At 38.9% G+C, this 17,989-nt stretch overlaps 1 protein-coding gene across 5 annotated transcripts in view; it reads left to right on the top strand.

Moving 5' to 3' along the window:
* The first annotated feature begins 2,932 nt into the window (after positions 1–2,932).
* The window catches only part of LOC128738440 (stromelysin-3), an 86,819-nt gene continuing 71,762 nt past the window's right edge, over positions 2,933–17,989 (top strand). For all 5 annotated transcript variants that reach the window (XR_008412113.1, XR_008412112.1, XR_008412110.1 and 2 more), the window contains exon 1: positions 2,933–3,944. The gene's annotated coding sequence lies outside the window, so the exon portion shown is untranslated. The remainder of the gene's footprint in view (positions 3,945–17,989) is intronic.

Raw genomic sequence — 17,989 nt, 5'->3', positions numbered from 1 at the left:
TCGCCTCTGATTAAGCTAGCAAGACACCCTCCACTCATCCTAGCCCTCCACGACCATCATTCTGATCATATGAAAATCATCCCGCCTGTTTCGTACGACTTTCGGAATGCTGATCACCGAAGCATTGCCGAATTCTTTGCAACTATCGGCTGGATTGATGTTCTCGACGGAAACGATGCCGACAACGCAGCATTGACTCTTTCACATATAATTGAGCACGCAATCGATCGTCATGTACCTAAGATAGTACATTCGCCAAACAGTAAACTTTGGTTGACCCGCGAGCTTCGTATTCTGAAGACAGAAAAAAGGACTGCACTTAGGACATACTCCAAGTTTCGCACCCTTTTGCTGCGTGAGCATTACATAAGATTGAACGCTGTATACAAACGAACCAGTCGGGAATGCTATAGACGACACCTACACAGAATTCAGCGTAATCTGAAGTTGAAACCGAAACCTGCTGTCACATTGCAAACAATATCTAAGTGATGATCAACATGGATTCATCGCAGGCAGATGAACCACTATAAATCTCCAGTGTCTCACATCATATATTGCGGAAAGCATAGCGGACCGTGCTCAAACGGACGTCATCTATACTGATTTTCTGCGGCGTTCGACAAAATCAATCATGCAATTGCAATTGCCAAATTGGAAAGACTCGGAATCAGCGGAAGTGTGATGCGTTGGTTTAATTACTATCTCGTAGGTCGTAAACTGATTGTGACGGTTGAAGGTTTTCAATCTAATGCGTTTTCGGCCTCGTCTGGAATCCCTCAAGGCAGTCATTTGGGACCGTTAATCTCCCTGCTATACTTCAATGATGTCAACCACGTTCTTGAAGGCCCTCGTTTATCCTATGCCGATGATCTGAAGATTTACTTGAGGATTCGCTCCAATGTCGATGCAATCCGTCTTCAACGAGAGTCAACCCAGTGATTTTCAACTACAAGCTCGTTGGTACTGAAACCCAACATGTCGACCAAGTGAAGGATCTCGGCATTATCTTGGACAGTGGACAGTTATCGTTTAGACGACACATTTCCTACATTGTGGACAAAGCATCCAGAACTCTAGGATTCGTCTTCCGCATCGCTATACACTTCACCAACGTGTGTTGTCTTAAGGCATTATACTGCTCACTCATCCGTTCGACTCTCGAATACGGTTCCATCGTCTGGCATCCGTATTACCAAAACGGAATTGCTAGGATTGAGTCGACTCAACGCCGCTTCTTAAGTTTTGCGTTCCGTCATCTACCTTGGCGAGATCCGTTCCGATTGCCGAGTTACGAGAGACGATGCCGGTTGATCTATTTGGAGACACTTCAGGTGTGAAAGAACGTCGCGAGAGCTTTGTTTGCTGCTGATATGTTGCAGGGAAGCATCGATTCCCCTGCCATTTTGGGTACGATTAATCTGAATGTACGTTCCAGGGCACTGCGGAATGACGCAATGCTGCGAATACCGTTTCAACGCACCAACTATGGACAAAACAGTGCTATGACCGGAGTACAGCGTGTCTTCAATAGAGTAGCTGCTGTCTTTGATTTTAATCTGTCACGTGAAACTTTTCTGTGTTTTTCTCTATCAATGACGTTTAAGAAAATCTGTGTATATTTGTAAATTTTTGACTGTGTGATTAATAATAGTATAAGAAACCATCATTGGGACAATTGTAGTCTGTTGATGTTGAATAAATAAAGAAAGAATAAAGAAAGAATAATAACAATTATGTTTTGTGAAAGTCATTCGGGCCCAACAGAAGAAAAAGGTATTTGATAAAAAATGTGGCAACATTTGGAAAACACAAAAAACAAAACATATTCAAATAATGCTAAAGAATTGTGAATTACGAAACGTCAGCCGAAAACGTAAAATAAAGTTTTCGTAAGAAATCCGAGACCGAAAAGCCACATATTTTAATACAAATTCAACGGTCTATTATAATTATCATTACATAATACATACATTACATTGCTTGAATACAACTCGTACTCGTATAATAAAATAATAAAAATAATAATTAACGGACAAAAATAAATAAATAATAATAGTGAATCATCGAGGCAACTTATTGGGAAGAAAAAATACAGATAACAGACCATCTAAGTCTGAAGCCTCTAAAATAACAATTCTAATCTAATCTAAGTAATAAACTGAGGTAAAATGTAAAAATAGCATACGCGATTAGAACTAAATTTTAAAATGAGTAATTAAAAAATGTTCAAGAACATTGAAAATGATTAAATATTACCGTGAAATAGAAATATGTACAGATCTGTAATATTTTACAACAACTTTTGTAAAAGTTTGAGTCCTTTTGCCTGGAGGCTTCACCACTGCAGAGTGATTCATACTATCGAAACATTATTCTATTTAAAGAATTGCAAATGGTTTATTTGTTTGATCATGAACTTTATTTTGAATATTATTTTACCATTTAAAAGTTATAAATTTTATACATATGTAAATTAAAGTCAATGTTTGGATCCTAATTTGACTTATTACCATGTGTCCTAATTTTTTAATACCATTTGAGGCCATCGGAACGGTTACAAGTTATACAATTGTCAATGGTTTGTTAACAGAAAACAGTGTAACCTATTTGAAACTTAATTGAAAACTTATGCTACAGAGCAATCACGTTCATTTCCATCCTAACAACGGATTCAATTTTATCTTCTCAGTTTGGAGAACGCCGTGAAGAGTCTTGCTTATGGCATATATCTACGCACCATAAAAGCAGTTGCGGCGAGAAATACTCTCGCACTCTCCGAACCGCGAATCCGCGACCGCGTAGTACTCTCTACCGCTAAATAATTGCGCCCATAGAGCCGCATACCTACCAACCAGACCAGTCGAGTCGAGTCGAGTTTTTATTCTGTTCCACTACGCTGCCGCTAATCAGTCACCCTCGTAAACTCGGACTGGCTGGACGCTTCTCTCGGACTCTGACTTCATCTGTTGTATCGTGTTGTATTGCTCGGGGAGTTTTTTTGTTGTAAATTTTATTATTATCATTCGATAGTTTTTCTGGTCCTCAGTACATTGCGTTATCTCGCGTTTCCTAACTGGCGATTGGAGCTACCGCAGAGGCAGAAGCACACAATACTGCAAAGAACGCGCGCGAACGAAGCCCCTCCTGTCCCGGCTGGCTGGAAGCATTGAACAATCAGCATCATCATTCCTCCGTTGTTGGCAGGTTGTTGAGTCACCGGCGCGACCGCCAAGTGTGTGGTGTATTGTGTCTCTCCATGACTACGTTCGGGTTCGGCAATTTCGGTTGAAGAGTCCCACTGACGGCAGTCGGCGCGGAGAAGTCGTAGAAACAAGTGCCTCTGTTTGTCCAAGATTCGAAAAGTGTCACTACCAGTGTGTTACCGCAGCGGAAAATCGGTGTAAACCGCTGCAGTGCAGAGGAGAAAACAGTTTGTGGCAATTGGTAATCAGAAAAAAAACGAAACGAAGCGCAATCTTGTAACTTGGACGACGAAATCGAACCGAAAATCGATTAATTCTTTCTGGTACGGATTTCTCCCGGCTACGGTGTGACAAAATTCAGCCAACCGCTGCCGTGTCATTCAAAACCTACGAATTACGCGGTTTCTGGCCGTCACGTGGTGAAACGACACCCTCAAGTACCATAATCAATTTTTCATGCGTGAAATCCAACAAAGCACTGCCAGCTTAGTATTGTCGGTATTCTCAAACGAGTTTTATCTAAGCAATATATTTTTTTTTGTCTCTATCTACACCACTCGCTAATAAGTGCAACAAGTGAATGAGAACAATTTGAGCAGTCATCCCACCTCCTACAGCCAGCCTCAGTGTATGTGTTTATGCGTTTAATTGGGACAGTACGAAAATAGCTGGATTTAAGAGTCTCGAAATTGCATCTTGCGGAACGCTCTGCACGCTGGTGAACAACACATTCCTCGGGTAAGTCAAGAAACGAACTTTCGTGCGTGATTAACTCATCCTCTTCGCTAAAACAGCTCGCGGTCGGTGGCTATGGCAATCAGGTTTATCAGGCTGACATTTTAGGATTTAAAATAAAAGCGAAGAAGATAAGCGAATGCGAGTGACTACTGTTATCGCGAAGGTGTGCGTACGATAGCCAGATTGATAAGTGAGACGTTGCTAAACGATAATAGCTCACTTGGGCGTTTCTAAAGAAATGAGTGAATCAGCCTTCTGGTATTGGAATGACCTTTATAAAGCCTGAACTGTGAAATCTAGATATTTTAGAGTCTCGAGAGTGACATTTTGACTAGATTTACCAATTAATTGGCCATTGAGAAAATTCGTCAAGAAATATTTGCATTATGTCATTTAATTGTTGTAAATTAAAGAGATTTGAATTGTCAAAAAACGTATATCATTTAATTCAGTAAAACCATTTTGCTTTAGGAAAGGTTGAAATTTTGCTCCAAAATTTGAGCCTGATATCATTTCATATTATCAAATAATGATCAACACGTTTTTGAAAATTTGGCAAATGTGTGCGCGTGTGTCCTATTTTAATCGAGTTTAACTTTCTCTGCAATGGATGAACCGGTTTGAACATTTTGCCTGCCAATTGGCCTCAGGATCAACTGGTTTAAAAAGTCAGTCGAGAAATGTGAATCTTGTTGGGAGTCGAGAAATGTGAATCTTCGTTGGGAGACGCCAGTATTGTCGCCTCCGAGATCGCTTATTTCAATGATTCACAACTCTTAAACCTAGTATAGAATCTAGCAGAACAATCATTTTTTACCATATGAAAACAAATTTTCTCTGAAATCTAGAAAGAATATTCTCTACACAAAGGTTCTTAAAAAATTTTCCTCAGTGGCGAAATACTACAAAGAAAAAATAAAAAATAAAAAGTATTTGGGTAGATGGACCAGTAATAGTGGGTGTACCAGTGTAATAATGAAAACTCGAATCATTTCGAGAGAATTTCAATTTTCTATTGTTAAATATATATTTGTTAACAGTTTTATCTAAGGTACATGTAGTTAAAATTTGGGATGTTGGTACAGAAACTATAAATTCCTTTTGAACACACTAGTAAGGTGCAATTGACTAAGAAATTCGCAACAATTCATAACATTTTAACAAGCCTACGCTGTTAACCACTTGCTTCTATGCTCACTGCAAGCGTTACTAAGAGCGGTAAACAAAATTCCACTATTATAGGCAAATTTTACACTATTGGAGGAACATTACCACTACTTTAGGAGCACAGAATAATGTCAGGAAAAGGAATATTTTAGATATATTAACCAACAGAATCGTATAACTTTGGTATGTACTTAAAGCCAACTTTATGGTGCACCATATTAACATATAGTTCAACTGGAAACTGGTAAATTGAGCATTCTAATTGTCTTTAAATACTATCTGCTGTCATAACTCCTCCATTACTGGAACATCTACACTATAGAAAAATTCAAAAATAAGCTTTTTCGTAATTGCTGATTGCTAGGGTTTTCGAGGTAAACATTTTACAAGGATGAAACTTTCCGTTCCGGAGTTCTGGTCTAAAAACTAACGACTAGAGACAGCGTATGACCAGTAGTTAGAAAAAAAAGGTTAAAATAATTAGGAATTCACAAGATATAGAAATATTTTTTAAAAATCCAACTAGTAGAATATAGTTTCTATGCCCATCTACAAAAGTAATTCATAACCGCAAAATTATTTACGAAAAAACCTTTTTCAAGATAGAAATTGTATTGGATTGCTAAGAGAATTTGCTCCGTTTGTGAAAACTTTTAACACATAACTGACATAACTGATTGAACTTTGTTAAAGCTAATTTTTACGCAGATTAAATTTAAAAAAATGTTCCAAGGTTGTGAACTTCATTTCTTTTGTAATTAACCTAATTGCCTATTAGGATGGTTTGTGAACAGAAAACAAGAGAACCGAAGTTGATTCTCATATAGTTCCAAATCGCTGAGCAATTTTTGGCATGCAATAAACAGAGACATTTTTGTTACATTTTCAGAATAAAAATTAAGACAAAATATTTAAATAAATCTTTGTAAACATAAAATTTGTAATGCATGTTGAGAAACAAGTTTGAAACCCCCAATATCCTGATTACGACACCCCGCAAATATTGCTTCCATCATGATATAGTCCAAAAAATATTTTATTTTTATGTTTTATCGAGAAAGTAGAAACAATTTTCAGTTAAATAGTGCAAAGAGAATGGAAATCCAGTTGTGAAAAAGCCGAATAACTCGATCCCTCAGGTGTGCTTAGAAAGGTTAATTGAAATTCGCCAATGGCGATTATTTTATTGGTTCAGTACATAACTAATATAGTAAATTAATGAATCCAATCCAATCCAATCCAATCCAATCCAATCCAATCCAATCCAATCCAATCCAATCCAATCCAATCCAATCCAATCCAATCCAATCCAATCCAATCCAATCCAATCCAATCCAATCCAATCCAATCCAATCCAATCCAATCCAATCCAATCCAATCCAATCCAATCCAATCCAATCCAATCCAATCCAATCCAATCCAATCCAATCCAATCCAATCCAATCCAATCCAATCCAATCCAATCCAATCCAATCCAATCCAATCCAATCCAATCCAATCCAATCCAATCCAATCCAATCCAATCCAATCCAATCCAATCCAATCCAATCCAATCCAATCCAATCCAATCCAATCCAATCCAATCCAATCCAATCCAATCCAATCCAATCCAATCCAATCCAATCCAATCCAATCCAATCCAATCCAATCCAATCCAATCCAATCCAATCCAATCCAATCCAATCCAATCCAATCCAATCCAATCCAATCCAATCCAATCCAATCCAATCCAATCCAATCCAATCCAATCCAATCCAATCCAATCCAATCCAATCCAATCCAATCCAATCCAATCCAATCCAATCCAATCCAATCCAATCCAATCCAATCCAATCCAATCCAATCCAATCCAATCCAATCCAATCCAATCCAATCCAATCCAATCCAATCCAATCCAATAAAATCTAAAGAATAATCCGTGGTTTTAAATACCGTTTGTGTTTTTGTGACCGAATAATGGTTTATAATTTCATCTCAAAATTAAGCAACAAGCAAAATTTAACCGAATGTTGGCATGAATGAAGGTTTAGGTTTACATTTTGGCTTCATTTGAAGGTTTGTTTGCATCAAGTGTTTGTCACTGCTCACGGGTATATAGTTTCCAGTTACAAAGCTTGCTAATTGATTTAAGTTTTTACTAGAGCAAGCTTTATCCTTTATAGCTTTCTAATATAACAAATTATGACAGTGGCTGTCAAGCATAATCAGTTCTATTGCTGCTTTCAGCCGGGTGTGATAAGACTACTTGAGCTTATAATCTGATGCTCAAAGAGGTTATAAAAATCTTCTTAGGTGTGGACCACTTAGTCGGAAGGCAGGTTTATAGCGGTTATCAAAAAATTATAGTGGAGCTCATAATTTTATCAACGGTTTTATGAAATTGATCATGAAAACCACTAGAGGCAATATCGTTTTTTTCCACATCCACCATTTTGAAATCATTCGCATCGTCTTTTTTATTCTTTTCAGTGATTTCTTGTCATTTTTATGGATTTTTGTGACATTGGCATTTTTTTTGCTGTTTTATATCATGTCTAAAATGACTTTTCATCGTTTTTATGGTCATTTTAAATTTGTTTTCGCTTTTTTGGCATTTTTTGGTATCTTTTCATGGTTGCTATCGCTTCGCCGTCTCCTCGTCGTCTTTTTGTCATTTGTTTGCTGTTTTTTCGTGGTTTTCGCTCTCTATTAGTCTTTTCGTCATCTTATTGTTGGGCCAACCACATGATTTGCTGTCTTTAGTTTTACAATGAAGTTAGACATTAATTTATTTTTCTTTATAACGGTAGTCTTTTTCCAAAAGATGGTGAAACCGATAAAAGAAATTATTTTTGAATTGGTGTGATTAGAGTCATTTTAACAGCTTGGGTCATTCGTGACATTTGCGAGGCCGGAAATTGAACCCGTGTCTCGGCGTGGGAGGCATGTCACTACACCGAGGCTGGACCCGGTGAAGAAAAAATAATCGAAGGTTTATAGTATCCAAGCAGTGTGGAATAAAGCGTGAACAGCAATGTGGGTGAAGAGCAGCGTTATGCAAACCAACTATGCGTTTCTCCAATGGCCCTTCTTTATTTAATTTCCCGCTGTTTACCCTCCACACCTTATTCCACTCTGTTTGCATACTATAAACACCTTTGATTTCATTACTTTAGGCCGCATGGACACGTGGCAGCTCACGAATTGTTTGCTTTTTAACATACACGTTATTTAACATAAACGGACTTCGTTTCTTTAACTCGAGAGAAAGGCTAAGTCTCCACATGTCGCATTCGCGACCAAAACATAATTCCTTATAAAAATTCCTAACGGAGAAGGCTCAATTTTTCCAATCATGACATGTTTAGGTGGGGGAAGCCTGAGTTCTAAGAACTGCATTGTCCAATCATATACTTTTAGTACGATCGGCGAACAGTCGATCAAAACAAACAAACAGCACCGTATCGATCGCGACTCTACCGACCAATCGACTTAACTTCTTAACCTTGAGAGTTGGATATGCAGAAATACGCTACGAGGCTGAGCGTTCGCGAGTATGTAGGTAGCAGAATGTCTGCAACAACGGTGGTTGTTTGTTGTATGCGTGCGTAAGTGGCATACACACTCAAAATGTTCGGTAAAATATTACCGAACTCTGAACAGAAGAACGTTCTTTTTTTACGTGTGTATGCTTCTCATACTCGCTCGCGTGAGAGTAGGTATCATTTATTTCACGCTCGATTTGCAACATTGCACAATGAGCAAAAATGAACTCGAAATCCCAATAATTAGAAGCCGCTAGTTTGGAATCTATTCCTCCAACTTTTTCAAATTCTGCATGACTGAGACGGTACTGTCGCATGAATGTGAATTGAGTCAAAGTGACTGTGCCATCCCTGCTTACACTATTACGGTGACCATAAATTCATCTATTAGAGTGATTTAAATTTTTGTTTTTTGAGTACGTCCAAAAAAATGTCTTCAGAACAATTGTAGAACACACTAAAACGGGCAACTTTGCTGAATATAGTAGCTATATATCTCTAGTAAGTTGCGAAATATAATGATTGATTTAAAAAGAATTCTTAAATATCAATTCTGCACAATAACTTTGCATCCAATTTATTGCTTTCAACTGTTCTCCAGAATGATTCAGTATATTCAAATACACATTTTTTCTGAAGACTGTTTTTGTCCTTAAGTTAGTATTAATCGCTTTAATTAGGATTTACTTTGTATTTAGGGGAGAATTGGGTAAAATGATGTTTTGATAAAATTTGGAAGTTATTTGAGTTCATTTCACAGGCAGCAAATAAGCTTTTATACTTTTTAATTAGCTTTTGCTATGATTTTTTGGGTTTATAGGGCAAAATGGTCATCTTTCCAAGGTCTCCATGAGCGTTTTCTAATTATTGAAAATACGAGCTCATTTTTGCCTGTTGTGCATTGCTTCTACTGTTCTCTTTGTCTATGTCTATATACCGTTATATAAAAAATCGTATTGTTGTCTTTTCAACGCCTTTTCGTCATCTTTTTGTTTTCTTTTCTTTATAGTCTAATGTATTTTTTACGTTTGTTCATGGGCTTGTTTGCCATCTTTTCATATTATTTTCGTCGTCTGTTCAACATTTTTTGTGCTCTATTTTTGGAATTTTCGGAAGTTTTTTTCGGCGGCTGACTATTTTTATCTTCATTTTTGTTGCTGTTTTGGTGTCTTTTGGTAGTCACTTCACTTATTCAGCCGAGTGCCGGGGTGGCTCTTGCCGTATCAAGAATTCCTCTCCATTGTATTCGGTCCTGGGCTACTCGTCGCCAATTCGTTGCGCGTCTCGACACACGCAAGTCGGCTTCAACCTGGTCGAGCCATCTAGCACGTTGAGCCCCTCTATTCCTGGTGCCGGTGGGGTTCTTGAAGAGAATGGATTTCACTACACAGTCGTCCGGCATCCTTGCGACGTGGCCGGCCCACCGTAGTCTCCCAACTTTCGCCAGGTGTACGATGGGAATCTCTCCAAGCAGTGCCTGTAGCTCGTGATTCATACGTCTCCGCCACTCTCCGCTTTCCGTCTGTATTCCGCCAAAAATAGTCCGCAACACCTTTCGTTCGAAAACGGCAAGTGCACGTATGTCTTCCGTAAGTAAAGTTACTGTCTCTAGTCCGTAGAGGACTACCGGTCTGATTAGCGTTTTGTACATCATTAGCTTTGTGCGGCGGCGTATGCTCCTTGATCGAAACGTCTTGCGAAGGGAAAAGTAGGCTCGATTTCCAGCTTGAATGCGTCGTTGGATCTCCTTACTCGTATTATTGTCGGCGGTGACCAGAGATCCCAAATATACGAACTCATCAACCACTTCCAGTTCATCGCCGTCAATAGTCACTGTCCGTGGGAGGCAAACGTTACTTTCTCGGGAGCCTCTTCCTACCGTATATTTGGTTTTCAACGCATTAATTTGTAACTCTATCCTCCTAGCCTCCGTTTTTAGTCTGGCGTAGATTACCTCCGCCGTCCCACGGTTTCTAGTAATGATGTCGAGGTCGTCTGCAAAGGCTAGGAGTTGGCTACTCTTACTGAAGATCGTTCCCCTCGTTTCAATGCCCGCTCGCCGGATCACACCTTCAATAGCGATATTGAATAACATACAGGACAGTCCATCCCCATGTCGTAACCCTCTGCGCAATTCGAAAGGGCTTGAGAGTGTCCCCGAAACGCGCACGTTGCACTCGTTCCAGAGTAGCTTTGATCAGCCGCGTCAGTTTGTCCGGAAAACCGTACTCGTGCATTATCTGCCATAGCTGTTCGCGTTCAACGGTATCGTATGCTGCTCCAGGAAAATATGATGCGTGGGCACGTTGTACTCTCGACATTTCTGAAGGATTTGTCGGAGAGTAAAAATTTGATCCGTAGTAGCACGGGCCCCCATAAAGCCCGCCTGATACTGCCCTACGAATTCTCTTGCTATTGGGGATAGACGACGCAACAAAATCTGGGAGAGCACCTTGTAGGCGGCATTGACCAGCGTAATGCCGCGGTTGTTACAGCAGTCTAGCCGGTCGCCCTTTTTTTTGTAGATGGGACAGACTACGCCTTCCATCCACTCCTCCGGTAGTTTCTCTTCTTCCAAAATCCTTGAAATCAGCCAGCGAAGTGCCGTTACTAGCGGTTCTTGGTCGTTTTTGAAGAGTTCTGCCGGGAGTCGGTCCTTCCCGGCGGCTCTATTATTCTTCAGCAGACGGATTTCTCGTCGGATCTCTTCGAGATCGGGAGCCGGTACGCTGTTGTCGTTTGTAGGTACTCCGAGGTTAACTTCCATTGCGGGTATGAAATGGGGAAGGCAAATGAGCGTCCAATATAGCTCTAGCCAGCCCAAGCCCCTACCTAGCGCCTCCACGTGGCCATACCTGGTAATGCTCTATTGAGTAGCCAAGCTAGGAGGTGCGTTGCTGGGTGGTTCCCGGCTGCCTGGTCTCAAAACCGCGGTTTTGGGCAGACGGCGGAGCCACACGGTCTAGCTAATAGGTAAGCCTAATAAGTTATTTTAATTATTTTTTTCGTTTTAGCTTATGAAGCAGCTCCTGCTATATAGTAAAAACTGGCCAAAACGAGTTTTAATACTGCACATGGATACTAGAATGAAAAATTAAATTAACTTTTAAAAATTAAAATTAAATAAGAAGCATTTATGGAACCCAAAGGACGCTACTCTATTCCATACGAAGGACTGCTGGTGAGATTGTTCTATTTTTATCATTTATACCACATTTCATCTTAATATCATATCATATATTAACAGTATTATTATTGATATCATAAATGTGGAAGGCTGGATGATGGAGTGGATTGCCAACCTGAATCCTTAAGGTCTGAAGCAAATATGGCACTTCTCAATTCAAAACAAACAAATCATCACGTGGGTTAAAGTTGGTATAGCGAAATTGATTATTACATGGAAGGATCCTAATGCTGGAAGGCGACTCTTATAACCCCGGAATGCGCACAAGTGCCTCTGCTTGTGGGTCCGCCCAATCCCTTTTGGCCCTTCTGTAACAGCATTAGTGTGAAATTCATATGATAATCAAATTTGGATCTACTGTAATTCTACCCACATACATTGGCAAGTCCTTGAAATGATGGTGGCTTTCCCCTACTACTACTACTACTACTACTACTCCGAGGTTAACTTCCATTGCGTCTCCTGCTGCTATATCGCCGTTGAGGTGTTCATCGAAGAACTGCTTCCACCTGTCGACCACCTCGTGCTCGTTTGTGATAAGATCACCTCCCTCGTCCCTACACTTGTCAGGATTTGGTGTGTGGGCCTTTCGAGTTTGGTTCACCTTCTCGTAATACTTGCGGGTATCATTAGCCCGGAATAGTTGTTCAAGCTCCTCACGATCTCTGTCCTCCTTCTGGCGCTTTTTCCTTCTCAGGATCGTGGTCAATTCATTCCTCGCTCGTCGATACTTGGCCAAATTCTCTCTCGTGGATATACTCAGATAGTTTTCCCAAGCTCTTTTTTTACCTTTGTTATACTATAACAAAGGTTTAAAAATTGGTCGAAAAACACGAAATTGATCCGAGGCCCGGAGGGCTAAGTCACATATACCAATCGATAGGGTTCGACGATTTGAGCAATGTCTGTGTGTGTGTGTGTGTGTGTGTATGTATGTAATGATTTTTTCTATCGCCTGTTTTTCAGAGATGGCTGAACCGAATTGTTCGCTATTACTTTTGTTTGAAAGGTGTTATCGTAGAGTAGATCACTATTGAGTTGTTTCGTGATACGACGTTTCGTTTAAAAGTTATAAGCAAATATGTGAAAACTACGTGACACGGGTTTCTCCGGAACTACATGACCGATTTCAACGATCTTAATATCAAATGAAAGCCCTTATTAAAGTTAAATTGTTCAGGAATTTTTAATTGAAAACAAACAAGTAGTTTAAAAGTTATGCTTAAAAAACCTGTTTTGACAAGGTAATAATTATCGCCTGTTTCTCACAGATGGCCAAACCGATTTATGAGCTATTAGTCTCATTTGAAAGATAATTTATCCCAATAGATCACTATTGAATGGTTTTTTGATTGGACGTTTAATTTGAAAGTTATGAGCAACCGTATACACCACACCAAAATTAACAATAATTTATAATGATTTTAACCAAGATAATTTACCTAATTTCAATTATTTTAATATCAAACGAGAGCTTTTGACACTACGAATATATATGCAAAATTTCATAAGAATTGGTTTTACCGGTAAAAAGATATTAACCCTCGAACACTCGCGCCAACTTTTGTAACACAGTTACTCGCGCGCAAAATAGCCCCAAACCAAAGAAAACGTATGCGCTAGAGTTTTGACTGGGAAAACTTGGTTTTAGGTTTATCGAACCTTTGGAAGAGTTTCTTGAAATTGAAAGCTTTATCGTCTGGTGCAATTTAAATTTTGATTAATCCCCTTAAAAGTGATTTAAAAAAATATTTTTCTTTATAGTCAATATAACACATTGATGTGTTATGTTGAAAGTTATAGAGCATATTATTTCAAGAAATTTTGCTAAAGACAGTAACCTTCTATCTCTGCAGCGAAGATAGGAATATCTTATTTATTGTATATGAATTTTTAAAATCAGTTTTTCTATTTTTGCTCTTTTTGTAATTGTTGTATGACTTTTTCATGTACAACAAAATTGTACAAATAGCAAAAATGCACAACTTTGCTGAAAATAGTATACTTGTATGTTTGCTTGTTTAGGAACTGTAGAACTTTGATTATACAGAATACCCTAATTTTTACTCCGAATTACTTGACTACCAGCAGACGGATAAATTTTAAACATTTTACATTTGCTGATAGTTTTGCTGCATACATTTCCCAACAATTTAAATTATTAATTGATTAAATAATTATGATATTTTGCTCACAATAAGTTTGTTGAATAATATACGTTTGTTAAGCAACGATTTGTAACTTTATAACAGTATGGCGTTGAAAAACCTAGACGTGTTGTATAAAATACAACTCTATTGATGTGATTCAAATAGAATGGCATTACAGGAAACTATGCATAGTTCAAAAACCTATAAACTAGACCTTTACTAGACAATGTATATGCTAAAGCATAAGATTTCCTCTTACAACTTACTTTTATTTGCACTTACTCAGATTAATAACAACTTACTTATCCTTACTCAGAAATTTCACGAAAAAAGGATCTATCAAAATTTTAAAGTGTTTCTATTTTGTTCAAATTTTGTAAACTTATTCAATTTTCAAAAATTTTATGTAAACCAACGCACTACGTTACGATAACCAATAGATGAATTATGTTACGAAAATGTGTCGATTTCTATCTCAAATAGTAAGTAAGACCGTATAACAAAGGTTCCTTTCACCACTAGGTGGATTAAATCGGGTTTTTCTCTCTATCGCTTCTTGGCATTCCCCGTCAAACCAATCATTTCGTGCACTCGAGGTTTCCACACCAAGCACCGCGGTTGCGGCCTCGTTGACGGCCGAGCGTATTCTAAATTCTACTCCATCCGTTTTCGAGGGTCGTTTGGTAGTCATTTTGTTGTATTTTCTTTGTTTTTTTTTCTTTCCTCTTTTCGTCAATTTTTTTGCCGAGGCAACAAAAATAACTTCATTTGTCATGTTGTTCGTCAAAATTTTTATTGTTGAGCGTCTGTCTCTTTTTTACTTATACGCCTTTTCGTTATTTTTATGTCGTTTTTCTGTCGTATGTTCATAAAATTACATTGGAGTGTCATGAAAAAGACGTTGTCGTTGACGGAAATGATGTTATACCTTACCCAGTAGAAAAATACGTCAAACACATGTAAATTCAACACAACCACTCAGTTAGCTTCGAGGTTCGATGCTAGTCTAACAAGCCAGTCGTAGTATTTTCGAATCTCGACTGAGCGAAGCTGCTAGCTAGAATCAGTAGGATTTTAGCACTAAACCCGTAACTGATCTGTACTCTAACAGCCGGCCACGAAGTCTGTCGATAAAGAAGGGTCTAGTCTTAGAAAGACGTTTAAGCCCAGCTTTTATGGAAAGGCAACACGAATAAAAGCCACACGTTTATTGTAACGCTTCAATGTTTTGTGAACGCGTCGCCATTCCTAAATGAGATCAAGAAAACGACCATCAAATACAACCGTCGCTTGAAAAAAAAGTTGTTTTTGTAACGAGCGAGGCACGAAGGCAAACGATGCTGAATCGGCATATGAAGCAGTGGTTGGTGTGTGAGTACCTGGTTATGTGAGATCAATACACGCTCGTTCAAAAATGTTCTTAAAAAGCCAACAATAATGAGATAATAATGACTAATACAAAACATTTACGTATTTTTATGAATTTACTTCCTGAAGAAGAAAGTTGATGAGCGTTTCCTACATGCTCCTCGTTCTTAAAACCATAGGTTTTATAGCTTTTTTCCTTGTTGGGGACTTTGGACCACTGCGACCAGTTCTTTGATCTATTGCTGGGACATTGTTTTATAGCTTAGTTTAACATATTTTTTTATTCAATTCTATCGGTATGCTTGGTTTGTATAAATTTAGTAATTTTTCAAGAACGTTTAACAGTAGTTCATGACATCGTTAATTATTGTATCAAAATACGTAAATATCGATGCCTCATAAGCAAAACTTGTAATGAGACTGGCTTACTTACTAACATGAGCTGACGCTGGCGGCTGGTAAGTCATTAGAATCGAAAGATTTGCTTGGGATATAATAAAATGAGACACGGTAACCTAACCAGACAATGAATTATTAGGTTTTCTGGAACTTAGTTATTCACTTAAAACTGCGGGAAAACGTAAATAGAAAGTTTATTTCATGACCATTTCATTACTAAATTATACATATCTTTCGTCTATGCAACATTTTCTCTGTGACTACACGTGTCGAAATGTTATAGTTTCTCTTTTCAAAGCATTTGGTTTAACAAGCTTTCCCTTCTATGCACCTTATACCTAACCGAACCGAGAAGGGTGCCCAATCGGAACAACCCCAGCAACAACGGTTTAGGGCATATGCCCTAGTGGCGCCGTCGTCGGTCACCATGGCACCGGTCAAAGCCACAATTCCTATAAATGCAAATGCAGACAACCACCTACTGTGACATGAATTCGAAGCAAATGAACAGTTTACAGTTTCTGGCAATACTAATACGGTTTTCCACGGCAGGTGAAGGTAAAATAAAAAAAAAATTGAAAGTGGAACCGTTCTGAATCACATACCTAACATTATTGTTTGCTAATGGTATCGGATTCGTCTACAAAAATTGTAAACATAACCATTAGATTTCAGACGTGAAAAAATTCTAGTTTAGTCAGGCATTTTCACGGCTATTTTAGTCGAGTTAAGGATTCCTACAATAAGTAATCGACTGCAACAACGTACGTCGAAACAGTTCAATCTCGTCTGTCATACAGGTGAGACACCGCTAAAGAAAGGCGCAATTGTTTACGTCGTTCCCGAATGCGCAAAAAAAACGTAAACAAACTATTTCCCACTCGCCATCACTGCCCGTTACTTGAACGATTTACAATGGGTGAGAAAGCTAATCAGCGAGAAAATCATCTCGCTCGCGAGGCTCCTGTGCTACGCGTGCGGGAAGTTTCCATCGGATATATATCATAACAACAACAAACCCCATTTGTTTCATAATGTTTTGCATCTCATTTGTTGATTAGGACTAAACCCTGCAATGAGAAGCCTCTGTCTGTATCAGTATGGTTGAGGATTGCTGGGCTGGGAAAATTTCTGGTACAATTATTAATAGGCAAGCTGAGGCACTTAATTAGTTTCGGACATGCAAGTCATCAACATGCGTGAAAGAAAATTTACGCTTGCTCTTCCTATTAGAGTGTGAATGTTTTACAAATTAGTCTGACTTAGTTGCTAAGCACGCGCCACTGCCAATATTCTGTTCCCATAAGTTAAGGGTTCATCTAAAAACTCATGTTACATAAGCTAAAGTAGATAATTTCGCTCCATAAAGCTCTATTCTTTATGCAGGAAGCAAGCCGAACTAATCGAAGCCCAAACATGCGTCACTCATCGGTGTCTTTGTCCTCGGTGGAGGTTAAGAATCTTTAATTTGCATTAACTTTTTGTGTTAGCGTCTTCCTGTCTCTACGCGAAAGAAATGTAAAACATCAAAGTAAATATGACAACGATCAATAAACAATCCGCATGCCATCGACAGGAGCTTGTCTAACTTCAAAGTCTGCTCCGTTCTGATCTGGACAAAGAGTTGCATTGCAGCTGTACGTACGTCAATGCTTCACTTCACTTCACAACCAATCGAGGTTAAGATAAACAAAATAGAAACAACCGCTGTTAATTGTGGCATCATATCAACTGGAATAAATCGACAGTTTCATTCGAAACCGGGGAAAAAAATTATCCTCACGTTTTCTAATCAAGTTGATTAGCATTAATCAGCGACCGGAGCGTTGGAATCCTAATGACAAATCAAACTTGACACTATTGCTGCCGACACGGCGAATGACACTTCGTCGATTTACGTTCGTCAGCCGTCGATAGCTAGCGCTTAGTGACAGTATCAACAAACGACATCGTTATCACAACTTATCTTCCGCGTGTGTGTCTGTCTTCAAAGTCAAAAGGAGACCTGTCTAAGCGGCTGGCAGCGGCCGTTCTAGCAACCGTTCAAAGTTCCCAATCAAAAATGCCGGTCGTCTAAGGCGAGAGATTTTTACTATTCCAGTCTTGCTTGGTTTCGCGGCCATACCAAAACCGTTCCACGCTGCCCAGCATTGCAAAGACCTTTGTCTCTTGTACCCAGGCAGCCAGCAGCGTCCCAGAGCGTCAGTCAACAACACACCCAACGCCAAACCGAGGTGTCTGTCAACGGGT

This window comes from Sabethes cyaneus, chromosome 2 (genome assembly GCF_943734655.1).
Source record: "Sabethes cyaneus chromosome 2, idSabCyanKW18_F2, whole genome shotgun sequence".
In the NCBI taxonomy this organism is placed as follows: domain Eukaryota; kingdom Metazoa; phylum Arthropoda; class Insecta; order Diptera; family Culicidae; genus Sabethes; species Sabethes cyaneus.
Note: the sequence above shows the minus strand (reverse complement) of the source record. Positions and strands in the feature narration are given on the sequence as shown.